The 13,105-nt window shown below is 42.1% G+C and overlaps 1 protein-coding gene across 13 annotated transcripts in view; it reads left to right on the top strand.

Annotated features, from left to right (window-relative positions):
• The first annotated feature begins 119 nt into the window (after window positions 1–119).
• The window catches only part of nrxn2b (neurexin 2b), a 702,762-nt gene continuing 689,776 nt past the window's right edge, over window positions 120–13,105 (top strand). For 4 of the 13 annotated variants that reach the window (XM_055007803.1, XM_055007806.1, XM_055007804.1 and 1 more), the window contains exon 1: window positions 123–357. The gene's annotated coding sequence lies outside the window, so the exon portion shown is untranslated. Of the gene's footprint in view, window positions 358–13,105 lie in introns of all 13 variants that reach the window. The other 9 variants (XM_055007808.1, XM_055007809.1, XM_055007807.1 and 6 more) reach the window with 4 other exon arrangements.

Raw genomic sequence — 13,105 nt, 5'->3', positions numbered from 1 at the left:
GACCCAGAAGCATCCAGAAGAAACGGGGAGACGGAACCTTCAAAATAAAAGTCCCAGCGGCACGGATCAGCGCCGGGGGTTTTGATTTGAAAGGAGGAATGTGAAGTTACATTTCCTGCCTTGTGTCTGGCTTGACAGCAGGGATGCAGGTGGAGCGACTCGGCCAGGACCGTTCACATCTGTCTTGAAGGAGAGAGGGGGGGAAGAAAACCTGGTCTGTTCAACGCTCTGGATAAAAAAAAGAAAGGAAAAAAGAGAAAAGAAGCGCAGAAGCTACATCCAGGCTTTACCCAGGGATATTTACAAACCTCCCCAAGTCTGGAGAATATTATCGCAAAGGATTGCCGCAAAATACAAGTAAGGACTTTTTTTCCCCCTTCTTTGCTGTGGTGACTGTACGCTTCTGTGTGTTTTCTCTCCGGCTGTGAGGATTTGTCCCTGTCTGCAAGGGTTCTCCAAATGCTGACAGGTGATATCACGGGGGAACAAAACATTTAAAGACGCACTTAAATAATCCAATAATGCCTGCTTTGTTCTGTTGAGAGGGAGCCATCAGTAAATGATGCGTAATGGGTCAATATTTGGAGGAGGCGAATGGATACGCTGTTTGTTTTCTGCGGCTGTGGGAGTAGACACGCTGAATTCGGTGTGTGTGTGTGTGTGAGGGGGTGGGGAGGTGGGGGGGGAGTAATGATGGACATATATGTTTTGAAGCCACGCGTGACAGCGTTGACAGAGTGGGGGAATTCTCCCCCCACAAAAAAAAAAAAAAATAAATAAAAATAAAAAATTCCCACTGTGTTTGGTGACAGAGAAAGTCAGTTTTTGTGCTTCGGTGAGCTGGAGATGTGTTTACGCAATGTCCAGACGACTTGTGAGGGGTTATTCTTACAGGTTCCGACACTCGTTAAACCCTGGGCAACCGATTTAATTGAACAGCTCTGGTTTAGAGGAGAATATACGCATGGATTGTAGCAAGTGAGATACGCTGATGATACATGCAGCCTTTTTTTTTTTTTTTTTTTTACACACGCATCCTGCTTACTTGGACTTCTCCCTCACTCCAAATACCTGAAATGGAAATTAACTGTAATTTCACTGTCTAGGGAGTCGAATCCTAATTTTGGCACCATCAATTGAGAGTACTAATGTTTATCCGTGATTCTTTGCTGCGGATTTCTCTTTAAAATGTGAGAATAAAATCTTTAGGACATGGAAAATTAGGCCACCGGAGGGTAGACTTTCTTTAATGAACAACTGCCTTAGATTTCCGTCTGCTGAAGGGCAGAATGGCTGTGATTTGACAGTCTGTTGGGTAAAGGAATCTCATAAAGTGTTTTCTTGAGTAAATGTGATCAGCAACGATGTGTTAGAAAATGCGCTCTCTCTCGCGTAGATGTTTGGGACGAGCGTACTGCGACTGTATGCGACTCCTGCGCCACCGTGTCGCCAAACGCCCACTGGGGTGCGTAACGATGTCTCTACACAAAATCCCCCCGAACCGAAAGGATAATTAACAAGTGCTACAAATACGCCAAATCCCCGATAACGATATACGGTTGTGGTTAGTTGGACTGATAATATTTGAGCGCAGACTGTGTAGTTTGGAGACATAGAGGCAGAGACGGATGGGAAAACGCAGACACGAGGAGTCTCTGCAAAGGCTGATGGGGAAGCTCACCTGCTCTGTTTGTATAGTGAAGATGTAGGAACTTTTACAGTTTTCAGGAAGAAATATGAGACGATGGTCATTATTTACAGTGTTTACATGTTTGTTGATCCCCCAAACCCTTTATTCTTATTGCTCTGTATGCCATTACTTACATCAGTGTCAGTCATGTTCACATGTTCTCACTGTAATCAAAGTGATCAAAGTTTGATGAGTACAGACAAGAGTCCCAGCTCTGACTGACTGACCTGAATTAATTGCTGGTAGACCTCTGAAGAGCTGATGGTTAGCTGATCCTTATTGAGCCATTCGCTAAATGAACCAAATTAAACTTTTTTTTTGGCAGAGATCAACCAAGGTGATAGGTTTTCTTTTCAATTTGAGTTTACTTTCTCAGGCCAGAAATGAGCAACACTACAAAAGAGCTACACTTAATCACAGGGTCAGTTGGCGACAGAATGACAACACCAGTGCATCTTTTCCCACACACACAATTTGGCATTTTTCTGTTAATTCCAAATTGAAATAAAAAAAATCACAAAGAAGAATACATCACCAAGTCAGTCTAACAACTCCAGCTTTGATAATAGCTTTGGAAATGCCTAAATAGCTTCCTCCCTTTATAACAATACACAGTGAGCAGACACCTTCAGCGGAAAATGGGCCCATGTATAGTCCCACTTTTGTTCTCCGAGCTTTCAGTGCACTTCATGAAGGGTGCTTAACGTTGCCATTGTGGGTTGAGATGACTTATAATAATTGCAAATTCCTCCGCAATTTGAATAATTTCTCCAGACCTTTTCGCTGTTTGTTATTCAGGGAGTGCAAAAAGTGGATTCGAGGTCCTGTACTTCTCTTTGTTTTCGCTCATCTCCCTGACATGAGGTTTCCAACAACTTTCCTGAATACAAATCTGCAGCTTTTCAACTCAAATGCCATTGTGGGTCAATGCCATTTGTACATCACAGAAAGAAAAAACCCTTTTCAAATGTGTAATGTGCCTCATTTCAAAGAGTCCACTATGTGTTTATGGGGGAGGAATCTGTCGCGTGTTAAAGCTATCACCCGAGAATTAATTCGATGAAGGAGCTGGATCTCATGTGACGAATGAGATGTTCAGTCTTATGTTGGGTATATTTAGCTCGAATGCAGCCATCCTAACAGCTGTCAGATTGGAGGCATCAGTCAGAAACTCTCTCCCTTTGCAGGTCAGTGTTTTGAGCAGCTGTCACTTTCCCTTGACAGAGAGCCGGAGCGCTGCCTTCTATCTCACCTCTATCGAAACATGGGCACTCCGGCACCCTCCCCACGCCCCTTTCCGCCCTGCCTTGCCCCTTCAGTTTACCACCAAAGCGACTGAAATTGGAAGAGAAGAGAATCAGAATGGGTAATCTTTCTGTAATCCCTCGCACAGGCAGCAAAGAGAGCAATCTGCCTCATTAACTCACTCCTCTGCTGCTTGCCGCCTGGCCCTCATCCATCTTCCTGTCCATTCGTCCACCGTCCGCCCCGAGAGCCGGGGAGTGGAGAGGTTAAGGGAGCTTAGGGGAGTTATAAAGAAGGCAAGACACCTTTGCTTCTGTAAAAAGAAGATTTGCAGTAGAAAAATGAAGGATTCCCTCCTTCTTCCTGCTCCTCCTTGTGCCCTCCATTTTAGCTGCAGGGGCCATGATGAGGAAAGATGTACCCAGCTTGCTCTTTGCCCCGCCCATAATCTTTCCTCCTTTGATAGAGAAGGCACAGTAGAGGTAAGAAGAGCCTATAATGCAAAGATGGACTGAAGCACCTCTTATTGTCTCTGAGTGACTACATGCATGGATTTCTGAGAGAAAAAGAGGCAGCACAGAGAGAAAAGGGGGAGACAAGATACAGTATAGCCTATTGATCCTATCAAGTTACTCCCTTCCCTCCTGCGTGGCCTTGCCGGTAGGATATCCGCATCTCGATTGAGACTAATATTAGTCAGTTTGGCAGGACATTTATTATTGAGCATGTCAAAGTTAATACATCTCTTGTCATGCTGTCGGATGCAGAGGAAACGATGTAATGGCACCAGTTGAGTTCAAAGCTCTGTGTGGTTTTTAGCAACTTGCCTTTGGTCTGTCTAATTGAGAAAGAGTTGAGAGACTCGGGTGTTGAAAACCCTGGATCTGTGCCACATATTCGACTGTATTCCACAAAGATTGGGTCATGAATTCATTCAGCAGAGCTTGCAAGTGCATTTGAATCTTGGATGAGGGGATTTTTTTCTTCTCTCAGATTGTTGAAAGTAATGTAATCCCAGCCCCCTTTTTTCATATCTGAGTAACCCCCCAAAAAAGCAGGCACTGCAAATGAATTAATGAAGATGTTCTTTGTAGCCTCCAGTGAGAGCTTGATTTGAAATATTTGCATTACCATATTGCTCGCCTTTTAACAGGCTCGAGCAAGATCCTTGGTGCTACAGTTTAGCTGGAATTTAAAGAGAATAAATAGACAAATAAAACTTCTCTCTGCGGCTTCTTGTTTTTTTCTCTTTTCTGGCCTCATCTCAAATGTCACCTCCCTCACATGTCACCTTGCCTTGACCTGAGAGAACTGTTGGCCTGAGAGTTTTTCGGAATCAATTTGTGTTTCAGGTGTGGGACAGGTCTCTTTAACACCTGCCAGTGAGCTGCTTAACCTAAATTACTCCAGCAAAAAGGCAGCTGCTGTTCCTCGGGTTTAAAAATATCACACCTAGCTCCCTATTTGGAAGGGCACGTTCCGGACAAAACGAGCTGATGTAACCTCACTGTTGATGATGATGTATCATGTTCGCCTGCAACCTGAAGACAGTCCTTGGAGTCAGTAGTAAACATTGGTGGCCTTTTGCACTGCAGAGTCTGTTGGACAAAATTGTCCTGTGCCTCATTATGTGTGAGCGGCAACACTGTTTCCATCTTTCAATTATCCCAATCCATACCAGGGTACGCTAACATGCGGTTAGCTGTGAAAGGATCTATTTCAAAGTGGAGCAGGTTGCATAACGGGGATATGGGACACACAAAAAAAACCCACATAAGAGTTTTATGCTCATAATTGAAGAGTGGGTGTTAGTAACTAATCCTTATGCTGTGGGATATCACTCATCCACACTATTTCTAGTTGTGCATAATCAGGCAATTTGTTTGCATAACATTTGCATATCTAGCAACACAATAGCATTTACTTCTCAAGATAAGTGCTGGACATTACCATCAGTCAATAACCCACTATTTAGTCTGAGCCTTATGCAATGAAATGCAAGTTAATCCACGGAAAGCCACATTTCTTCCCTCTTAGATAATGTTTAATTCATTTGTCCGATGGTCATCAGCGCACATTATGAGGCTGTTTCCCTCAAGCAGTTTTCCAAAGATGCAGGGATAGACAGCCTGAGGAGACTTCGGAGTCATTACTTGTCAATATAAATGCACAGCTGTTCCCTCAACATGATCCAAATATGAGTTTTACATGAGCAGGTCATGAAAGCACAGTCAGGTGGGGTTTCTCAGCCGTCTTTCTAATGGAGTTTGTCGTGTCTCTCTTACTTTATTTTGTATTTTTTTGTCTGTTGAACTCCTCCTCCCACTTCCTCCGGTGAGTCTCAGCAGAGCAACTTGAAAAACTGTAAGTACTGCGCTCAGTCAAGTACCCTTAAGAGAATTGTTGTGCTCCGCTACAGTTTATTCCTCTTCCAGAAATCCATAAGGCTTTTGTCCGTCCTGTCATAATGAATATATTTTCACAGCGCCACCCCTGCAGCAAAATCAATACTGTGTATCCAAAGTTGACTTATTCATGCTAAAAATTTCTAACCTTACCACTTCACCTCTGGCTGAAATGTAGCTGTTTTCCGTCCCAGGATGCAGCTGCACCTCACGGCCTATTCATCATCTGAAATTAGGTCTGGATTGTACCCACCTGTGGGATAATTTAACTGAATGGCGGGGAGCACTCAGGTGCTGATGGGGGTCACAATATTGAGATACTGTCTACGGCCGCAACCGCGACCATACTCAGCCCCAGCATGACAACACTTTCCCCACCAGGCAATGGAGAGTGATGGCTATTCTGCCAGCCACAATGGCCACTTCACTGCAGAGAGGGAAAAGCTTTGGCAGGGCACAATGGGTCCTTTTAGAGAGGTGGTACCGCTGCTGCCGGTGCTGCTTTGGGTTTGTGCAGCCAGCGTACCTTCATCAGGCTTCTCTTGTCACCGATACGATGGCACTCTGTTTGCCGGCAGCCACAGGGCAGAATGTGGGAATAGCCACCATTTATCCCATAGAACTCTAGCATCGAGCGCTCTCAGCAGCCAAGGACGTAGGTTGAGCACGCAGGGTCAAACAATTACCCAACACTATTCTCTCTGTTGTAATGAGCCAGGAATAGAGAAGCACCATTGAATGATGACTAGTGTCACCATTTTGTGATTCAAAGGAGAAACACAGAAATGAAATAGACACTCAAGTTAAATCACATTTAGCTTTGTTGTATTGTATTATTTGTAGTGCAACTTTGCTTTTTTTGCGGTGGGAATTCAAATGTCTGATAGCTAAGGTGTTTTTTTTATGTTTATTGTTCCAAACTTCAGCACCAATGCAGATTTTTCCCTCCCATTTTCTGGGGCAAATGAGGCCTGTGTCGCATTTATGCCACCCCGGCTGCCGTTTTCACCGGTTTTGAAGGAGAAAAGCAGAGACGTGAAGGCTAAATGTGTCAGAATGATGGTAAGAAAAGAGGAGGGAGGGAGGGAGAATGAGCAGGGAGTAGAAAGAGGGAGAACAGAGTCACAGAGCATCCATCCCTCTCTCCATCTCAGTCCAGCTGTTTCAGTCCAGCCATCCATCCAGATAGCTTCTGTGAGACTTTCGGACTAACTGCTCTGGTGCAGTGCAGGGTTTTGGAACATGTACCTCAATGGACATTTTTAGCTGTGTAGTCTGCTGCTGTTGCATAAGTTTCTCTCCTATGTGCCTTTTAGATTATGAATCATGAGGGAAACCATTCCTATTCACTGCTAGTTATATTTTAAACACTAGGAATGATGAATTTGTTTTTAACCCTCCTGTTGGCCTCATTTACCGGCACCAAAAAATATTGTTTCTTGTCTGAAAATAATCCCAAAATTCAACAAAAAAATTCCCCAAATTTCTGAAAATTTGCAAAACCTTCAGGAAGAAAATTCCAATAATTCCTCAAAAGTTTCCCTTAAAAGTTTTATTTTAAAAAAAATCCCCCAAATTTGGCAAAAAATTTCTTGTAAATATTTTTTAAAAATTAGTAAAAATCTTCCAAAAAAATCCTAAAAATGTCTAAAGTGATTCCATATATATCAGTAAAACTTCTAATATTTTCTTTAAGAACATTCACAAAAAAATCAACCAAAATCCATCGAAATTTGCTGGATTTTGTTTGATTTTTTTGTGAATGTTCTTAAGAAACATTTTTAACATTTTTTCCACCAAAAAATGTTCAAAGATTTCCCAAATATGTTGAAAATGTGGACATCACAAGTTTCACTGTGAAAATATTTTTTTTCCCCCACATTTTCGAATTTTAAAATGGGTCAATTTTGACCCGCAGGACGACATGAGGGTTAAGAAACGTCATTACCCAGTTTGATCAACTCTACACCAGATATAACTCAATAATAGTGCAGTGTGATTTTAATGGTCTCACTGTTTCCTCTGCCACACAAAAATACCAGTTCTACTTCCACCTCTTGGGATTTGTGTAAAGCTGGAGAAGCCAGTATTTTTTGTGACATCATTGTGCAAAACTCTTAACTTTTGTAATCCCAGTGGTCTGGGAGGAAACCACACATTTTAGACAATCTTGTTTATAATGGGAGATTCTATGTTAGTAACAGACCAGAGTGGCTCAGTGGGTTAAAAAGAGGGTTTTTACATTGGATGGTGGGATTGAAATCCTGCCTAAACCTACAATTAAATGTGGACTTTTGTTTTGACTACTTTTTTGCACAGTTTTGCATACCTTTATTCACACAATAAGGAGGTCACCGTTATCTGACATACTTTCTTTTCATCACTAGAAAGTGGAGAAGGTCCCTACTGGCCCATATATATGAGGATGATATACACAGATAATGGGCCATTTAATGGGATGTCTGAATTGAGTGAAGATGAAGACGAGAGAGGGGGCAGCTGCAAAGATGTCTGTATTTGCAAATTTTTAGAATTTTTTGTGTCTTTGCAGATTTCTGCTAACTGCAGCTTTAACTAGAGTGCTTACTGTGTTAGGATTAGCCATAACAGCTCTCAAGTGCATATTGGAGACAAAAAAAAACATAGATAAGAAGAAAAATAGCAACACTTGCAAAAAACTGAAACTTCATGAGCAGAAAAAAAAGCATGATCTCACAATACTGGGCGGACTGGATGATTAAAAGGTGAATCACCATTAAGTGCTGTGCATACCCTCACAGCGCTGACATCACAGAGCTAAGCTGTACAGTGTCATGCTGTTATATAACTTAAAATGCTGTTATTGTCGACACTTTTCAAATTTAATTGTGTTTTTAAACAGGCTTGGTTTCAGTTTCAACTGCCCAGATATCAACTGTAGATGCCCCATAGCTGCCACCTCTCAAATCATGGCCCAGATATTAAATAAGCCCAGATCTGATTGTTTTGGGATCAGAGCCACTCTTCCCATCAATGGTGTTAATTGTGAGGGTTTAGCACTTACCAGGTTTCCAAGTCCCCCCCCTGTCTCGCTCCCTCTCCCCTTTTTTTCACCGTCTCTCTCCCGTTTTCAAATGGAGCAACACAGGATTCATCTGTGCTTTCCCTCGCTTCCAAGCTGGTGTGACACACCATTTGGCCTGGGTGTTTGGGGACTGGCATGTACGGTGACATGTGCCTCCCGCTCCCCAGCGAGTCCCTGGAATAACTTGGTGGTTTGACATGGCCCCCGGTGTACAGCAAGCTGCAGTGTGTGGGAGACAGGAAGTGAGTGTCTGTCACAGATGGTATAAGCAGCAGAGATATTTGTGCCTGTTTTGACAGAGCAGATCCCTGGGAATGTATCAGGGATTTCCACCTCTCTTGTGGCACAACGCTCTGTCATCCTTTTTCAGTTTCCTAATGTGGAGAACACATTACATGATTTCTCGACATTTCTTGTGCTAAGTTAACATTGTGATTAGGACACCACAATCTGGATTTCCAGAAACAGGTATAATTAAAATTCAAGGCATTTATGAACTTGCCACCATTCAGCACCAGTTTCTCCTAGTTTATATGTGATGAAACAGAGAGGTTGATGTAGACTGGACAACACAATCTTATTTGATACTTGTCTCCTGTAAATGTTACACCAGAAATACAACTGGCTATTAATGCCCACCTAAGGAGAAAAACCAGTATCATCTAGCGGGATAGCTTCCAGGCTGACAGAGAATCAGAGAATGATACTAACAGAGAAACTGAGACAAAAATGGAGAAGAGACAGCAAAAAGACAAACAGAGGCAGATCAGATGAGCCCAGCAGACCTCTTAGGTTTTCCAAAACACAGATGCTGTGTTGAAAAGTCAGCTCCTCCCAAGCCCTATCAAACTTCTTCAGAGCACTATCGATCGAAAGCTAACTCTCTTGCCAAGCCATTTTCTCCAAGGATGCCGTTATCTGCAAGCTGTGCACTTTGCTCTAGTTACCCACTATTCACTCGCTAACCCTGCTCTGCCATCAGCCCTGAATCTGGAAGACTTAGTCACACCTGTGTGGCCCGGAGCAAGCCAGCGAGGAGAGAGTGAGTGTGTTTTTCTCTCCTGTAGCATTAACATCTCCATCTCCTGCCTTGTTTATTCTCTCTGGGTTCTATGAGAGGAAAAACAGAAGCAGAGATGAGTTTCCTGCATTCTCACAGTGCAGTGGGGTCTTCATATTTCCATACTTTCGTAGATTTGCAAAATCATCACATCAGCACTTTGAAAATCATAATCGTTAACAACAAAAGATATCATTGTTCTCTTATTGTTGATGTCTGAATAAATTCATGAGAATATGAGATTCCTGTTGGGATATGTTATCATTTTAATAGTCTGGCTACATAAATATTCACTAGAAAATATAATTTCTAAAGAAACTGTGGTGGGATTGCCGGCTGCTGAAAAGCTGACATTGAGCTGCATTGCTTAATAGGTGGCTGGGAGGGTTCTAAATATGCTGCGTTAAAAAAGCTGGAAGCTGGACTGTATTATTTCACGTATATGTAACTGAGAGCTGCACTGCATTGCTTGATAAATGGCTTGCAGCTAAACTGCATTGCTGGCTTAACTTTGCATGAAGGATCAGTTGAAGGGAAGAGCTGGGATGGTAGGAAATAGAAAAAGGTTCAAAATACTGTGTAAACAATGAGAAAATGAAAAGTTGAAATGAAAAGTGTTCACATTAGTGTGTTTGTGGAAGGTTGTCACCTCTGTCCAGCACTTATCCTATTTTTGTAATTACAAATGCAAAATAAAGAATAAGCACAATTTCCCTACTTTAGCATCTTCACACACCGACTTTGTGAGTAGTGGAAAATAAATAAAATATCTCTAATACCTGCTACATTTTCACAGTTTGGGAACTGGAAGCTAAACCCATTCTGAGCTCGGTAAGAGATGTATTCATCCAGTCAGTTTTAGAAAGCATTTACACCTCTGAGTGAACAAGAAAATTGTAAACCAGCCTTCTTGAAAAGAAAATGACCAGCTCAAGGCTCAAACCTTGCTAGTTCACAATGGCTGAAGCTGAAACAAAATGATGACTCTCAGTTAGGAACTGGATGCATCTGTAAATAAAACCCTGATCCTTACACACGAATATTTATAGCACTTTCAGTTTTCTTTACAGCATTCATGTAATCATCTTTGTTCACATCCCCTCTATCCACCACCTACAGTAAAATATGGAGTGTTTGCTCTGAGTATTTCAGTGACCTTCCTTGATGTCATTAAGTGCTTGTGGCACATTCCACAGTGCACTGCCACCTCCTGCCTCTCCAGTTTAGCTGTGCAGATGAACCAGAAACAATAGGTGCAAGATGCACTGTGGAATAGGTCACAAGGACTCCATGACCATCAAGGATGGACATGCTTTGTGCACACGGTCCATTGGCACACTTCAGCACCACATATTTCACAGACAGCTCCTAGTACTGCCACTGTATTGAGAGGCGCTGTCAGTTCAGCACCACGGACAGCTCTTTACCCACATGCATTGTTTCATTGTCCCTCACCGCCGCATGTCTCTCAATGCCAGACTATTAGGTTAGTCAGCTGACCTTTGGTTAAGCACTGACATTTTTGTTGCATGGAGATGTCTTAATTTTAACTGCAGAATATCACCTTGGTAACTTGCACTGCATAAACTAGTTCACGTGCTCCATGAAAGGTTCCATTCAAGATTTATACTAAATTTTTGTTGAGCAGTTGAGTCAATGCGTTTCAGATTTTAGGTTATTTGCCCTTTTTAGCTGTAAAACATAGTGTTTAGCAAATAGGAGGTAGATGTTAGTTGAGCATAGTTATCAACAATGAATTAAATTTAGACTATTAATTGTGCTACAGAACTCCTAACATCGATTGGTCCAGTGTAAACTGTTGCACTCATATTTCATCATTGCAGCTTGGGAGAACATGAAACCAACTTTTTAAATAGAAGTCTTTTTGCAGAATCAATACACAGTGCAGTATTAATGGAAAGCAAAGTATGTCCGCTGTGTTCTAATAATGCTGTGCTTCCAAGGTTTTTGATTAATGCATTTACACCATCTGCACTTCACTTACAGCAGTACTCGGCTTATGCAAAAGAGGCAGTGTTTTCTTTTCTCTTTAATAATGCTTTATATTGCTCAGATTGTAAAAAGCAGTTTCTTATTCATTCATGAAACATAAGATGTTGTTGATTGTTAATTATATATGTGTTCCTCAAACTTATCTTTGTATTCTTGGTTGTTTAACAGTAAAAAGGCTTGTAGTCACTTACATTTATCCTTTGCCACTAATTTTATATTCTTGCTGTATTTAGACATAACTCCAAACACAAATCTACACTTGTAAGACTCAGCAGCTAACACTGAAAATCACAGAACAATATGCACTCTTTAACAGACTTTTTGCAGCTTTTGGTTTGGATTCCAAATGTGCATTATGTACCAACAAACTGGGGTGAGCACTACTTCTGCTGTTACAATTAATATTATTTTCTGTTGTTATTGATTTTCCTACCTGGATTTACAAGGTGCCTCCTATAGGTCATCAGAGGGCCAAGCTTTTCATAAACAGGAATATTCTGTCAGCGCTGCTATTCATTGCCGCAGTCGAACTCAGTTGCATAGTATCAAAGGTATAAGTAAGCAGTCTGACAGAGGCTTGCTCGATGAATGGAAACATATCCGGTGCGGAAAGGAGAGCCACACTGTTGATGCTTTACCTCGGACAGCTCCTCTCCTCAGCCCACTCCACAGCCACTCTCCTATCTCTCCTTGAAACCAGCCATTTGTGTCTGAGGGTGTAAGATGGTTTCAGCACCTTGGTCAGCTCCAGCTCCTGGACTGCTGCTCACTGTCCCCGTTCCATTTCTCAGCACACAGGAGCTGTTTTTTTTCACCACCTTCCTCCACAAACTTTCCAGCACAGTTTCCACTGCCTGTGTTTATGAGTGTAAGTGTGTGTGTGTGTGTACCAGACATGGTGTGTACGCTGAGTTTGTTGTTGGTAGAGCTCCCTGGACAGCTCCCCACAGAAGGACTGCTGCTCTGGCTTTTTATGATGGATTAGAGGTGTGTATGTGTGTCTCCGAATCTGTGTGTGTGTGTGTGTGTTGAAATGCACACATTTGAGCTATGAGCCAATCTTTTTTTCTCACTCACTGCGTCCACCTTTGTATCTCTTTCTCCCCCTCAAATTCTGGCCTGTTGTTGTTTACCTTCCTGACAGTGTTTATACTTTTACTTGCTGCCGTTACAGAAATTAATGGCAGGTCTTAGGAAGTAAACAACCATGAAACAACCCAGTCAGGCCCATTTCTAAATACAATACAGTGCTTGTTTGTGCGTCTGTGTGTGTGTGTGTGTAAGAGGCTGTGTATTGTGTGTATGTGTGTTGGGCTGGTAGTAGCTTAAGCTGCTGTTTTTTTTTAATTAATTATTGACTTATATGAAGCCTGTGGGAAGGACTCGCAGCTCTTGTGGGATAAAACTACTATGATTATGTCTGATTTACTGCCTTCTTACCTGCTAGTGATGACTGTGCAGAACTTTCTCCTCTCCCCCCACTTCTTTGCACCCATTTTCCTTATTCTTCCTCACCGCTGTCTTGTGTTACATCTCGCATCGCTATATTTATTTATTTATTTATTTATTTATAATCAAGCCAGACTTTACATCGGCATAATCGAGGCTTAGGGCAAGAACTGCTGACT

This window comes from Amphiprion ocellaris, chromosome 23, assembly GCF_022539595.1.
Source record: "Amphiprion ocellaris isolate individual 3 ecotype Okinawa chromosome 23, ASM2253959v1, whole genome shotgun sequence".
Lineage (NCBI taxonomy): Eukaryota > Metazoa > Chordata > Actinopteri > Pomacentridae > Amphiprion > Amphiprion ocellaris.
The sequence above is the reverse complement of the archived record's forward strand: the minus strand, read 5'-3'. Positions and strand labels throughout refer to the sequence as shown.